General features: G+C 39.4%; 1 long non-coding RNA gene across 1 annotated transcript; it reads left to right on the forward strand.

Moving 5' to 3' along the window:
* Positions 1-12,375: 12,375 nt before the first annotated feature.
* LOC146572573 (uncharacterized) lies at positions 12,376-14,546 on the forward strand. The gene is made up of 3 exons (XR_014892922.1): positions 12,376-12,464; positions 13,376-13,468; positions 13,599-14,546. It is a non-coding gene; the product is annotated as an uncharacterized LOC146572573 (long non-coding RNA).
* Positions 14,547-16,329: the final 1,783 nt, after the last annotated feature.

The raw sequence follows: 16,329 nt of genomic DNA on the forward strand, positions 1-16,329 counted from the left end.
GTGAAATCTAGGGATAAAAGTGGTGCAAATAAGTGTTTGTAAGTTAATGATTACTCACCTTTCTTGCCTGTGTCCTCTTCAAGGTGTTTGGGCAAATGTTTCCCCGGGGGTCCAGACACCATTTAAAGGTTCCGGGAGAGACCATGGGTAAAGAGTGTGGTGAATCTTTTTGTGCTTGGGTTTCTGGGTTTTTATAATATTGGGTTTTGTGTAACATTAAAGTGTGAAATATTTATTAATATGTAAATGTGAAGATGTATTTATGTATTTATTTATTCTTATTGATATATTGTATACTGTGGTGGAAGGTTGGGATTTAAGAATTTACCTGAGAGTGGAATAATGGTTAAGTCTGTGACAGCTGAACATATTTAAGGCTGCCAGTTGTCATTAGGGGATTTTTGTGCTGTGAAGAAGCTCGACAAGTTAATTGTTTTAAGGAGAGCCATATAGCAAATAAATACTTTGTTCCACTACACTTGCCTTGGTCTGTCTCACTGTGTTTCCAGCCGCTAAGGGCTGCCCTGTTACAAGTGGTGTCAGGAGTGTGTCACTCATGCCACAGTGAGAAGATGATGACAAGAGGTGGAAGAAAGCCAGGCCAAGAGGAGCAGCCTGATGAAGGAGTTGGAGCTTCATCTGAGCTAGAGGCCATGGCAGCAACAAGCCCTGAGGACAAATTGGAGGAGTTAACAGGGTTGGTGAAATCTCTTATGCGGTCTCAAGCAGCCAGAGACCAAAAGTGGGAGAAGGATTTGTCACGTCAGGAGCAAAGGTGGAAAGGCATGCAGCATCAATTTCAGCAAATCCAGCTACAAGTTAACGCTGTAACTGATAAGCCTGACCCACCAGAGGCGCCAGCGCCCCCTACAACATCTGAAGAACAAGAACTTGGATTCAATGGTGAAGACATTCCAGTGGCCAGTGGGTCCAGGTCTTTAATTGAACCAAAACTTTTTCCTCTGTCACCAGAAGATGACATTGAACATTTTCTGACTACGTTTGAAAGAATGGCAAACGTGTGTCGATGGCCCAGAGATGAGTGGGCTATTCGTCTGGTTCTCCTGTTGACAGGTAGAGCCCGCACAGCCTACATTCTTATGGATTTAACAGACTCTGAGAATTATGATAAGGTGAAAGAGGCAATTCTGGCAAAATATGAGATCACTGCTGACACCTACAGACGCCGCTTCAGATCTCTGAAAGTGGAGCCAGGTGAGACGCCACGTGAACTTTATGTAAGATTGAAAGACCTGTTTTCAAGATGGATTAAACCTGAAAAATCAACTGTAGAAGAAATATCTGAGCAGATAATTCTGGAGCAGTTTTTGAGAATGGTTAATCCAGAGCTGGAGATTTGGATACGTGAGCATGACCCGAAGACTGCAAAGGAAGCAGCTAGCCTCGCAGAGGTTTTCACTTCAGCCAGAAAAGGAAGCAAGAGCACCTACTTCAGCCGGGAGACCCACTACGCCCAACCAAGTAAGTCCATTGGGGGTGAACAGGGTTCTGGTCAAGTTCAGGCTAGAAATCTTTCTAGTTCTAGGCAGCTCCCTTCCCATAGACCTCACAATGTGAAGAAATCCTTTAAGTCTTCAGTTCAGGATATTAAATGTTATCACTGTCATAACTTTGGCCATACACAACAATTTTGCCCTGCACTTAAGTCAAAACCATCTCTTTTATGTGCAGTTCCAAGACCAGCCACAGAGCCAGTAGGAAAGAAAGCTTGTACTGTCCCTGTTTTAATTAATGGGCGTAAAGAGGAAGCTTTGCTTGACTCTGGGTGCTTCCAAACTCTTGTACACTCTAGCATAATTTCAGGAGAAAAGCTAAGTGGGGTTGGGGCTACAATAAGTTGTGTGCATGGAGACGAACACAGGTACCCCACTGCTGAGGTTTACCTGACAGTAGAAGGTCAAACCTACTTGTTAGTGGTAGCTGTTGTTCCCAGTTTGCCATATTCAGTGATACTTGGTAATGACATCCCCACTCTTTTTGATCTAATACACCAGTCAGATTATGACCCTCAAGTGAGTGCTGAGAAAGACATTCAAGGCTTAGGTGATGAATCTGGAAGCTCACTTCCTCTAGATATGACAGTTGAACCATTTAAACCCTGTCATGTAGTCACAAGAGCACAAAGTGCAAAGGAAAGGATGCAAGAACTGCCCTTTTTTGAGGAGTCTCTCGAAACGGAGCCAGGGAAGATTAGGAAGTCTAGGGCTCAGAAAAGAAGAGAAAAGTTCAAAGGCTCAGGGGGAAAAAGGTACAGCATTGTTCCCTAAGCCAAATAACCAACTTGAGTTTGATGTTCCCTCAGATTTAGGTGCACTCCAAAGAAGCGACCCTACTCTAAAACCCTGGTTTGAGAAGGTAACAGAGGTAGAGGGGGCTAGTCAAGGTCAGGTAAGCTGTCTTGCAGACACTGTTTACTTGATTAAAGGAGGCATCTTGTACCAGAGAAAGGGGAAGTGCGAAGCTGTGGCACTCCCACAACAGTTCAGAGACAAAGTTATGGATTTGGGTCATTCAATTCCATGGGCAGGTCATATGGCTTTTCACAAAACACTGAATAGGATCAGCAGCCGTTTTGTTTGGCCAGGGATGTATGTCCAGGTTTCTGAGTTTTGCCGTTCCTGTGAAAAATGTCAGTTGACCTCAGGCAAAGGAGTAGCGCGAGCCCAGTTGCAACCACTGCCAATTATTGAAACACCATTTGAGAGGCTAGGCATGGATATTGTGGGCCCTTTAGAGAGGAGCTCCACAGGTCATCGCTACATATTAGTCATATGTGACTATGCAACACGGTTTCCTGAGGCCTTCCCACTCAGATCAATTAAAGCTCGTCACATTGCTAATTGTCTTCTGCAGCTTTTCTCTAGGGTAGGCATACCAAGAGAAATTCTGACGGACTGTGGAACGAACTTTCTATCCAAGTTGTTGCAGCAGGTTTATAAGCTGTTAGGGATAAAGGGACTTAAGACCACCCCGTATCACCCCCAAACGGACGGGCTAGTGGAGAGATACAACCAGACTCTCAAAAGTATGCTGCGCAAGTTTGTCTCTGACACAGGTTCTGACTGGGATCAATGGCTGCCCTACCTTCTGTTCGCCTACCGGGAGGTCCCGCAGGTTTCCACTGGCTTCTCGCCTTTTGAACTTTTATACGGTCGCCAAGTGAGAGGCCCCCTGGATCTGCTTAAGGACTGCTGGGAGGAATCCAAAGCAGAGGGCGAAAACATCGCAGCCTACGTCATCACCATGAGAGAGAGGTTGGAGAAAATGGCATCATTGATGCAAGACAACATGAAAGCTGCACAAAAACATCAAAAGACTTGGTATGATCAGAAGGCCAGGGATAGGGTCTTCCTTCCAGGTCAGAAAGTACTGTTATTGCTTCCCACCAGCGATAACAAGTTGCTGACAAAATGGCATGGACCATACGAGATCATCAGACAAGTGAGTAAAGTCACTTATGAGCTGAATATGCCAGAAAGAGTTAAAAAATATCAGACATTTCACGTGAACTTGTTGAAGGCATTCCACAGCCGACAAGAGCCGGTCTATCAGTTACTGGTGCGTTCAGTTAAGGATGAGGAGGTGACTGAGAAGTTCTTTCCAACTAACACTAACATTCAAGTTTGTGCTTCAGTTGACCTTTCTCATTTGTCTCCTACTGAGCAGGCTGATATAAAACCACTCGTGGACCCACAGCTCTTTCGAGAAACACCAGGCTTCACATCACTGGTTCAGCACAAGATACGGGTGAAGGAGGATGCACCTGTTCGACAAAAGAGTTACAGAATTCCTGAACGGTTGGTGCCAGTGCTACAGAAAGAAATAAAACTGATGTTGGACCTGGGAATCATTGAGGTGTCAAGCAGTGAGTGGTGCAGCCCGATTGTTTTGGTACCAAAGAAAGATGACACCCTGAGATTCTGTATTGATTTCAGATATTTGAATGCAGTATCCAAGTTTGATCCCTACCCAATGCCCAGGGTGGATGACCTGCTGGAGAGAGTTGGATCAGCAAGGTACATTACAACACTTGATCTGTGTAAAGGATACTGGCAAGTGGCTTTGGCGCCAGAAGCGAGAGAGCTGACAGCCTTCAAAACTCCTTTTGGTATGTACCAATTTAAAGTCATGCCATTTGGGCTTCAAGGTGCACCAGCGACATTCCAACGATTAATGGACCATGTACTGAGAGATGTGTCAGCATTCTCTGCAGCATATCTGGATGACGTGGTGGTGTACAGCCAGTCCTGGGAAGAGCATGTCATTCACCTACAGAAGGTGCTACACTCCATCAGAATGGCTGGACTGACTATCAATCCCAAGAAGTGCTCCATAGCCAAGAGAGAAGTGGAGTACATGGGCTGTGTAGTTGGCTCTGGGAAGATAAAGCCGCAGGTTGGAAAGATTGAAGCAATTCAGTCCTTCCCAGTTCCGACAACTAAAAGGAAGGTGAGAGGTTTTCTGGGTCTAGTAGGCTGGTACCGGAAATTCATACCTTCTTTTGCAGAGCGATCCACTGTACTTAATAACCTCACAAAAGGCTCAGCCCCTAACAAAGTGCGTTGGACGGAAGACTGTGAGCGAGCATTCAGAGACCTCAAGGAAGCAGTTTCCACACATCCAGTTCTACACAGTCCAGACTTCAACAAGCCATTCATCTTGCAAACTGATGCTTCGGGAGTTGGCCTTGGTGCTGTCCTTCAGCAAGAGGTGGATGGTGAAAGAAGGCCTGTGGTGTTTCTGAGTCGGAAACTACTCGACAGGGAGACGAGGTACTCGACGGTGGAGAAAGAGTGCTTGGCCATGAAATGGGCTATTGAGGCCTTGAGGTATTATCTTCTGGGACGTCACTTCACTCTGGAGACTGATCATCGTGCCCTCCAGTGGTTGAACCGCATGAGGGATGTGAATGCCCGCATTGCAGGATGGTACCTGTCTCTGCAGCCTTATGACTTTACGGTCCAGTATAGGCCGGGGAAGTCAAATGTGGTTGCTGATTGTTTATCTAGGATGACAGAGGACTGAAGCACTTCGTGCTTAAGAGAGGGAGGAGGAAATGTAAGGAAGAGGACTCCCTTACTGCATTTATTTATATTGTATTGTCTGTATAGCACTTTAGAGCACACCTTTCACTTTATTAAAAGCACCTTATCAAGCACTTTATGTAGCATTGCACTTTAAGCATGGATTTGCACACAAGAAGTTTAAATATTTATTGACTATTTATTGGGAATTTTAAAATCAGTTGGTGGCCTTGTTTCAGATCCTGCACAGCTGCTCCTCATCAAGGAATGTGGTGGTTGTCTGTCAGGAGAGAAGAATGGTGATTGAGATTGTGATTAAGGTTTACCAATAAGGAAAACTAAGGCAAATGTGTGTGTGAAATCTAGGGATAAAAGTGGTGCAAATAAGTGTTTGTAAGTTAATGATTACTCACCTTTCTTGCCTGTGTCCTCTTCAAGGTGTTTGGGCAAATGTTTCCCCGGGGGTCCAGACACCATTTAAAGGTTCCGGGAGAGACCATGGGTAAAGAGTGTGGTGAATCTTTTTGTGCTTGGGTTTCTGGGTTTTTATAATATTGGGTTTTGTGTAACATTAAAGTGTGAAATATTTATTAATATGTAAATGTGAAGATGTATTTATGTATTTATTTATTATTGATATATTGTATACTGTGGTGGAAGGTTGGGATTTAAGAATTTACCTGAGAGTGGAATAATGGTTAAGTCTGTGACAGCTGAACATATTTAAGGCTGCCAGTTGTCATTAGGGGATTTTTGTGCTGTGAAGAAGCTCGACAAGTTAATTGTTTTAAGGAGAGCCATATAGCAAATAAATACTTTGTTCCACTACACTTGACTTGGTCTCACTGTGTTTCCAGCCGCTAAGGGCTGCCCTGTTACAGTAAGACATGATCATAAATGTAAATATACAATACAATTGCTGTGTGTTTTGTTACTTCGAAGGAATCGGTTTTGAGAAGGGAGAGCACATGGATGTCTGTCTAAACATTTCAGAAAGACTAGTTACAATTTAAAAAAACAAAAAAAACAAATCTGTACGTCATCTCTTCATCTAACTGGCTCTGGCCACAAGACTCTGTCAGTGCCTCAAGCTTGATTCTCATCTACAACACAACATGAGAAGAATGGAAAGATGTCAGAATCCATCCTTGTATAGATGCTGCATCAGTTTGATCACAGGCCTTCTCTGTGCCTTTAATGAGGGGAAGTAATAGAAAGAAATTAAAGTGATGTTGTCTTCACTGAGATGAAAAGTGTGCTTTACAAAATTGACATTGGAAAGAAGGCAGCAGATGTTATAACAAATGAACATAAATGCACAAATTCAGATGGAGTTTATGAAAACAACGTCCAAAACTCAGATTCTATGAAGGTAAAAGCCCCTCAAATCAGGAAGCTATGTCTTTAAATTCCTGTTAGAAATGTAAAAACAGAAAATACACTTGGATAATTTAACTGTTACCTGAACTCTTTATACAAAACCTTATTAGACTCTCATTTTGTATCTGATTAGAAATAATAAAGGAACCTTGAGCTTCTGGTTCTATATTCAAGGTCAATGTGGCCTTACGGCATTATTTCTACCAAACCATAACAAATGTTTTTTTTATTCTGCTTTCTTTTCTTCAAGATAATCAAGAAGAGGTATCAGAGGGAAACATAAAATACAATGGTGCAGGCTTGTGTGTAATATCTAAATTTCCCGTTGGTCATTTATTCCCTCAGCTTCCATGGCAAAGAGTGTTCAACATTCTCATAGGGCACTAATTTTGTGTTGCACATTTGGTTTTAGTAATGCATCTTTATATCTTATCTCTTTTGGGGAATTTAATTTAATAGGTTATTTTCAATTTGTCTTTCGCTTTCATTTCTCTGGCAGATATTGACTTTTTGCTGTAGTGCGATGGATCCATGTGCCACTAACTTGCGACGCACGCTTGAGACTTCTGACAGCAATTCAATTAGAAGTTGGCGATTATTATTAGTGGAACTTTGTAGCTTAAAGGCCCTTTCAAAGTGGAAATATATTGCTAATAAAATATAATTATCGTTTATGCTGTTTTTTTCCTGCATTGTATGAAAGGTACGAGAACTACACATGCGAGTAAAGCACATTGATTATTTTGGAAGGGCTCCTTGGAGACAGCAGAAAGGGAATTCTTGTTTGCCGAGCCTGTGTGAAAAACATTCATAAGGGAAAAAAGTCACTATGCTGTTATGAGGATTTTCCATTTGCTATATTTTTGTGAGGGTAAACACGTCCCTCAGCAAGAGGCAAAAACTACTTTATTCAATGTCAACTCAAATATCAATTTTTCAAGCTTAAATCATTTAAATGCTAATTTTATTATTAAACACAACACAGTGCAGCCAGTATTTGAACCCTCTCACTTGCTATAGCCAAATGGAGCAGTCTTCTATTTGGGCCTCTTCCTCAAAGTCCTGCAGGAAATATTATGGACTGAGATCAAGACCATATAGTCAGATGGGTCTTGTGAGAAACAGTTGAAAAAAATGTCCTGTTTGTAAAGTGCTCAACAAATGCAACGGCTCCTCTAATTCTTTTTCTAACTGTTATGTGTAATTCTGTACACATAACAGTTTGCCAGATAAAAATCACAAATCTATAGTGAGTCCAGCTGTTATGACAGAGACAGATCTGCCAAAGCAGCTTCAACAAAATGAGACATGAACTCCACAAAACTTTTGCATTTTGTTAATTGGAGCTGAGGTCTTAGTAGCTCCGCCTTCAAACCCTCCCAATTATGAGCTGGAGACGTCCTGGATCAGCTTTGTTGCTCCCCAACACCTTGTCACTGGTATGACGCTGGTGTTTCTCCTAGAATCTCCTCCACAAAGCATTTTATGGACTATGGACTTAACTGTGGGAGTCTGACAAGCTTTGAGATCTTGGTCATTATCAAAGTCTCTAAGGTTTCCCTTTACCCCATCTCGATCTTAGAGTGCAACAATACTACACGTTAGTCAAAACATTTATTTTATCTGTGAGTGGCTATAGTGTTTTATCTTAACAAGTCAAGATTAGAGGATTTAGGTAATACTGCTCTCTTTGCTTACATGCTAGAGCTAGATCAGAAGATTATTTCCTCGTGCTTTAAAGCACATGGAGAGGGAAAGGCATGGCCATGACTGCATAAACTGCAGGTGCTGCCATGTCCAGCAGGCTTCAATACCGTCCCACAAACTGAAATTAATCTAATGGACTCAGTGAAAGCAAGCAGTCATTAAGGCAATACTATCAAGGCAGGGGCAACTAATTACCAGAAACATATTCTTAAAGACCCATTCCTCTTAGGAAAGTATGAGAAGGAAAATGCGAACTGACTGTATTTAAAGATACACCACTTGTTTTGGTTAAATTATAGTCTGGCATGTTTTCTGTGTGCCTGCATGTCAGACATGCATGTTAGCTAAAGCTGTGGATATAAACATAAATAGTTTCTGTCTCTATGTGTTAGCCCTGTTAAACGCTAACATCCTGTTCAGGGTGGACCCCTCTCATTAAACTATTTCAGGGATAGGCTCCTTGAAAGCAGGTGGTCCGATTATAGTGGGATGGAAAAACAATAGCATTAGAAATGGAAGCCTACCACACAAATGCTTATTTTTTGATCAGATTATATCAAAATTAGAACCAGAATCAAAAATTCTCACGCTCCACTTTCTACACCCACTGCTTCAAGTATATCTACATTGTAAACTGAGGCCGTGTACCATTTGTTTGGCAATGCAACTGCCAGAAAAGCAAACTTTACTCAGTGCTCTCATTCTGCAGCAATGATAGGATCCAACGTTGGTAGAGCGGAAATTGTTGTGATATTTTCCAGCAAATCCATGGCAAACAGTTTCTGCACTCCGACCAAAGCTGTTACTATGTTTCCAGATAAGACACTGAGCTGCCATCCGTATTGCTTCTTATATAACCTGCTTTTTTTCTATAAAACCTTTTAAAAGTTGAGATGATCTAAAACTAAAGTTTCACACTTTTATACATGGAACAAACAAAAACAAACCTCCAAAGTAATAGTGAGGTTCTGCAGTTCTGCAGTCATAATTGTCATTGAAACATAATTGAGCTAATTACTAACATTAAAACATGAATGCTAGGAAGATTTTAAAGTATGAAGGCAATGTAGAGGTGCACTCAGTTTCTCTGTTTCTGGACTTCATTTGCTTCTCGATATCTTAAAGCTTTTTTTTTTTTTTTAAATATTCCTCATTGTGCTGCTTAAAGAATGCTCTCTGTGACTTTCAGATAAGAAAGCTGGAAATCTACAATGTTATGCCGACTACATTGCAAGGCTATTTTTATATGTACCCTCCCGAAATATTACACCAGCAAAAATAAGCATGCAGCAGACAGAACCATGAAATCAACTGAAAACTGTTTCTGAGTATCTAATGAGTTATCTGGGCACCCCTTTGTGTCTGCAGCTTTTATTTATTTCCTTTCTGAAATCATTATTGCCTTTACATATGAGCTATGAAAGTAAGGCTGGAAAGATGGAAATAAGAGCAGGTTAGTAACATTCAGCAGGAGTCTGGCCACTCAAGAATCAAGTGGGATTCATGCCCAGGTAGAATGCTGTCTCATCAGCCTGCACATTTTGAGTTTATTTGGAAGACGATAGTTTCCCACAGTCCAAATTAATACTGTGCCATGGTAGGAATTTGCTTTTTTGAATGGTTTGTTTATTACTAGAGTGCCTGTACCCTTCCAAATCCAAACTCATTTCCCTATTCGCTGTGCAACTGCTTTGTTTGCAAGAAAATCTCTTTTTAGACAGTTGCAATACGGATGGAAATATTTATGTTTTAGCATCTGCAGTCCAGTACTTGAGCCATGACAAATGTTACCTATCATTACTTGAGCTCTGGCCTATTATCAGACAGGGGACCTGAGACAGCTTATCAGTCCCAGTCTCCAGTGAGGTGAGTTGCTATACAACCCTACACCCACAGCTGACTACTTGTCTTATGGTGGTATTGCACTGGACTTATAGTATACTGATAATATTATAATAAACTATTACACTGTTAAAATTTATCATATTTAATTAATATGTTAAAAATGTTAAACAATGTGTTAAAAATGTACAATTAACAACACAAAATGTGAACATTGTAGTCCTCAGAAAGGTTGTACTGGATTACATAGATGTATCACAAGAGGTAACTGGTTTGGCAGACTATTTCTACTCCAGCTAGTTTGCACAACTGATAAGAAAGGGAAGTATCAGCAGGTAGTCAGATTTCCAAAATCTCATGAAATACCAGGCAAATATCATTACAGCTGCTATTTTATTGTGTGTAGCTTTTTAACCTATAAGGTATTCATACTGACACTGTTTTAACTCATACATTTAGGTTTCTATAATGCAAACTTTACAGAATAATCACACAAAAAGGACATCTATTTTGCTGCAGTTACAGAAAAAAGTGGTTCACTAAAATATGGGTTAAGCTTCACTCTGTTGTTTGGCTGTATTGGCTGATGATCTCTCCTGAGATACAGACTGTTAAGCACTTTTGCTGTTGTGTAAAGGCTCAACAGGTATTGCTTATTTAGTTTAAACAACTAATGTAAATCTTACATAAGGTTTTGATAGGTTGGCTTGGATTAAATGGATAGTAGCTTTAAGGAGGAAAGTGCTATTAATTACTGATTTGAATCAATAAGTAATTAAAGGTTCGCAACAAGTCACATTTAATTTAGATTCTGTGCATTGATTCTTATAGGAATACACCAGCCATTTAGTCCTTCTTCACATAAGAGTCACAAACATTGATTTGAATCAGCTCAATGAAGGATGAGATATCCTGATTCTAGTCCCTATGGTTCCAGCTCCAGGAATCCAAGATCCTACATCTTCCAGTGTCTGTCAATAGACCTTTGTTCCTCAGTAAAAACCCTGGTTCTCAAAAGAGTACTAAATCAGTATTCCTCACTCAAGGTGCATGCAGTACCTTCAAAGAGCATCTGAAATCCTCTCTCACAAACCTCTGAAAAAAAAAACTTTCTGAAACCAACAAACTGAAAAAGTGTCCAAACATATCATTAGTGTGCAACAACTCACATGCTTGGTTATCATTCGTCTCACAAAAGTCCTCCAGAGAAGACAGGTTACACCTGTTCTGAAAGCAGATCAAACACTCCCATGCCTTCTAAACCAGCCTGTAGCTGTGAAATAAAAGGATAACTTTCAACAGCACAAACGGCATGAACTTTAAGAAAATAACAACAGCAATAAAAAGCAAAAAATGCTGTATTTAGTTCCCAGTACTCATATAATGCGAAATATTAATATCAAATATGCCATTTAAAAGTAATAAAAGTGATACAAATAAAATAGCAATAAAAACATGACAATAATAAAACAAGAAGCTCATTTCAAAGCTAAGCAATAATATAGAAAATTCAGTTCAATTCAGTTTTACTTATATAGCACCAAATAGTTGCCTCAAGGCACTTTATATTGAGAGGTAAAGACCCTTACAGGGAAGACAGAGTGAAAAACCCCCAAATCAGATGACCTCCTATAAGCAAGCGCTTTGATGACAGTGGGAAGGAAAAAAACTCCCTTTTCACAGGAAGAAATCTCCAGCACAGCCTGGCTCAGGGAGGGGCAGCCAGTTGAAGCTAACGGGAGCAAAACAGGACAAAGACGCTGTGGAAGAGAGCCCGAGCATCTTTAGCTTTAATCTTTGACTTTGGAACAACATTTCAAACTATCACGTCTCATGAAAGTAATCAGTAAAATCTTAAATCAGCTGGAAGAAAAAGCCTGGATTAATGTGATATGGTGGCATGTGCTAAACTCAGTAACCAGTAAGAACCATACTCTGAATTTTATAACTGTCACTGTCCACTCAACTGCCTCCTTTACTATCACTGGTCATCTAAGGCCTGCCAGGGTAGCTTGTTTTGAAGAAAGGTGTGAGATTTTCATATCTTGAAGACTTTGTCACCTCTGTCAGAGAGAAAGAGAGAGAGGGAGAGATGGTCTCTGAATGCTAAATGTCACTGAAAATCATCGCAGGCGTGCTCTGAATACACTCTAAGAAATGACACACTGATGTTGGTAGCATTATGTAAATGCTTCATGTTAAAACTAATGCCACCAATTGATTTTTAACTTTAAACACAAGTATGTTGTTTTGAATTTAATTAACAACATAATATTTCAATACAACAAAATGCAGTAAATTAAATCCAATGTAAAAAGTTCATTTAAAATGAAGAGCACTTTAATTTAAAGAGGATTGTCCTAATAGGCTCTCCGTACTTCTGAGTTTGCACATGTGCAGTGTGGAAGTTTGATCATCCGCCATTTTCAACTGAGACTTGCATATGCTTAGCATCCTGGATAGAATCCATCGCCATCTGAGGATTATTTGGTAAGTACAACAATTTAAGGATGACAAATTTGATTAATGTATACTAACTGATACACACCTGACACTTTCGGGAATACTTTTGCATTTTTTTAAAACAAATGATGCCTGGCAAATTTTTTAACACTCTAGCTTGTATATCTCTCTCACATGTTAGAAGTATGAAAACATTTAACAAATATTGTTGAACCTGCTTCGGTGTAATTTTCCAAAATCTTTTGCAATTCTTGTTAAGATGAGACTTGCCTACTAAGACCGACAGTTTTAAAATTACTCCCAACATCTACCGCACCTGCTCCCTGACATCAGTAATGACCACTGGGAGCGCCAGCGATCCTGTAGTTTGAAGAATGAAATGAATGTGTAGTATATTTTAGAAATGTGCATCAATTAAGTTGCTACATTGTTTGAAAGAATTCGACTCCATGTTGATTTCTGGTTTAGTGTCAGAAATCTTCACTGAAGAAGCTTCACTTTTCTTTCCAAGCTCCTTAGACTACGATGACCTGGATGACTGTGAACCTTCACAGACTTATTGTTATCCACAAAATGTCATGATAGGATTTTAAGTCCATATTGCCCAGTTCTAATCTTCTATTTAATTTTAATATTTTTAGGGGCACAATTATTAAATATATTGTTGAACAATCTAGAATTGATTAAAGCAAAAATGAAAGCTTTCACGTAATGTCAAAATTGAAAAGCTTCAATTTTTGGGTTCATATATTTGTTAATCTGACACAGAGGAGTCAGTGCCTTACCAATCATGAACCTCACTGCACATCACTGATGTGAGTTATGAAACATTGCTTAATCATCTGCTATGTGTTAATATTTTTGACTTTGTTTTGTAAAGAGGTTGAAAGGAACCAAAATAGGAAACTTCTCTCATATTGAGTTCTTATCTCCACCAGAATCCCAGCGTTGATGTTTGACAGGAATGCATTCTGAAAGCTGTCTGTGTCTACTTAAATGAAAAGCCAGATGACCTGTTCAAGGAATTCTTGGTAAGTTAAAAAAGGAAAACGATCAGTTATTTTCCTTTTTTAAATTTGGGATTGGAAATGGAAGGTGGACTTACTTGTCCATATGTATATGTACGCAATTAACTTATCTTTTTTAAATTTTTATTTAAAGGATGTGGATCTTGGTGCAAGCAGAGAAACGGAGCAGCTGACTTTGGGAGTCTATGTTGTCAGACATGAGAGCAAACTCTGCAGATACACCTGAGGACATTGGTGTCATCATAGAAGGATGCACTGTGCTGCAAGCTCTTAGTGATGTGGCAAAGGGTTGTGCCCTCCTGCTTGGACTAATCTATAGTCTAAATCTGAGCTACCCAAAGCACCTGAAATACACATCTGAATTTCTTCAGAAGGTGCTGATGGAGTTGGATGGGAACAACCTATCCATGAAGGTGCAGGTTCTGAAAAACAAACTGCTTGAGTGAAACAGCCTGCAGTGAACTATAGAGGACACTGAACTTTAAGGTTCTCGAACCCTTCTCCTTGCACTTCATAAACTGTTCAGTTTGAATTGCCACAAGAACTTCTGCAAGGCCTTTCACTTTTCTGCGTTCTTTGTTCTTGAACCTTTACCAACATCCAACTACACTGAAAAAGACTGCTCCTAACTTTGGACTTCAGTTTAAGTTTTGAAGCAAAGGTTATTTTTCTAAATATGGACAAAAATGACACAAAAGTAATTTCTACCTGCTGTTTGCAGGGCTGTATTGTGGGCTTTTCATTGTAGCCCAATCAAGTTTAAATTAAGTCATGTTAATGTTAAAAATGTTGGAATCACAACACTTTCCAGTTTTAATCATTTCAGTTTAACATGACATTCTGTATCTTGTCTTCCTGCACCTAAAATGCACTTGAATATATGTAAAGATTGTTTGGGGAAAAAGATCTAGAAGCATTTGAATTGCTCAAAGTGTGCTTCAACAAGTTTTACACAAAGTGTTATTAAAGTTAGGTTAACTGAATAAACTTGTGTTCGATTTATTTAATTTACAAACTTAAATAGAGTAAGTTGCAATTCTGTTAAAGTGATTTAATCCTATAGTTTCAGTAGAGCGTGTTTTGGGTGAGTAGATTTATCAGATTTACTTAAAATTTGTTGTTCAAATTAAATATATCATACATTTTATATTTCACTAACCCAGTTGTGTGGAACCGGTTGACATAACTGGGTGGAGTAAATACAACATGTTATTTCTCAAAGTAAGTACAGCTTGTTTTGGTTGAGTAGGTTTTATTTAGTCTTCTCAATTTAAATCAACAAGGTTAGTTATATCAACATTATGATATTCAGCTAATACAACATGATTCTTTTGATTTGCATTTAATTATCCAAATCTTATAAGATGTACTTAAAATTTCTTGTTCAAATTAAATGTATCATACATTTTATATTTCACTAACCCAGTTGTGTGGAACCGGTTGACATAACTGGGTGGAGTAAATACAACATTTTATTTCTTAGAGTGTAGTGGATACTGTAGATTATGCTTTGTGGCTCAACATTAAGTGTAAGAAGAAAGTCCACAAATATCTAATGAATAATATGGCTTTAGTTATTTTAAAAATATGATGATAGTATTGCATAAAATTCGCAGATTTGGCACTGATTTTACACCAAATGCAACACTTCCATTTATCCAGGCTTGGGACCAGCACTACAGGAGTCCCCTAGCTGGTGACCTGAGATCTTGTCTCAAACTGGGGATCTTTCACACTAACATGTGTTAACCACCACACCACAGTGGTAAAACAAACAAACAAAAAACAACAACAATGTTTATTAGAGTTTGTAATGTATTACAATAAACTAGAAATCAGGTAACACAAGCTAGGTATATGGTATAATTTCCCACATCCATGAGTAACCAGGGGCACTTATTATTATCTTGGAGCTGGCCCATTACTTAATCAATCTTTTCAAATTATTATTATGTTATTGATCAGTGTTTTTAAACAGTTTGGGCATTTCTATTATTGGGAATGATGAATCATAACTGTCTTCTGTTTATCAAAATTACAACAGACAGTCTTAAATGAAAATAATGAGATGGAATAGTTTCAAATTAAACATTCAATCAATGAACCACTAAATTATAAATGTTATGCAGGAAAACGTATAAAGCAGTTTGATAAAACATTAAAAAGAAATATGATGATGGAGAACAATGACAGACTGTTTTCATATTCAGCTGAGAGCCCAGAACTCAAAATGCAATATGTGTAACAGTGTGGTATCTTGAAAGAGCAAGAATGAACCAATAAAAATGAAAATTAGATTTGATTTAATAAATAATATGCTTCACTTGAGCGTAAAATAAGAATTTATTTATGACCCTGGAAATAGCAGCTGAGAAATCCGCCTCATCTTGAGGGTAGCAGTTATGTTCTTTGAGCTTTGAGTTATGCATGGTCTTTGTCACCAGATGGACTTGCCACACTTCTGATGCCTTAATTACTAGAAAAACTGATTTGAAAATTTGTGCTTTTAATATGTATGAAAGCTACGTTTTATAAAAATAATATGAATAAAATGGTCTGTATTTGTATAGTGCTTTACTTGGTCCTAAGGACCCCAAAGCGCTTTACACTATACACAATCATCCACCCATTCACACCCTGGTGATGGCAAGCTACATTGTAGCCACAGCCGCCCTGGGGCGCACTGACAGAGGAGAGGCTGCCGGACACTGGCGCCACTGGGCCCTCTGACCACCACCAGTAGGCAACGGGTGAAGTGTCTTGCCCAAGGACACAACGACCGAGACTGTCGGAGCCGGGGCTCAAACCGGCAACCTTCCGATTACAAGATGACCTCCCAACTCTTGAGCCACGATCGCCCCTTG

Source organism: Mchenga conophoros, linkage group LG6 (genome assembly GCF_057382185.1).
Source record: "Mchenga conophoros isolate Kocher_MC1m ecotype Shallow Benthic linkage group LG6, M_conophoros_male_GT1.1, whole genome shotgun sequence".
NCBI lineage: Eukaryota > Metazoa > Chordata > Actinopteri > Cichliformes > Cichlidae > Mchenga > Mchenga conophoros.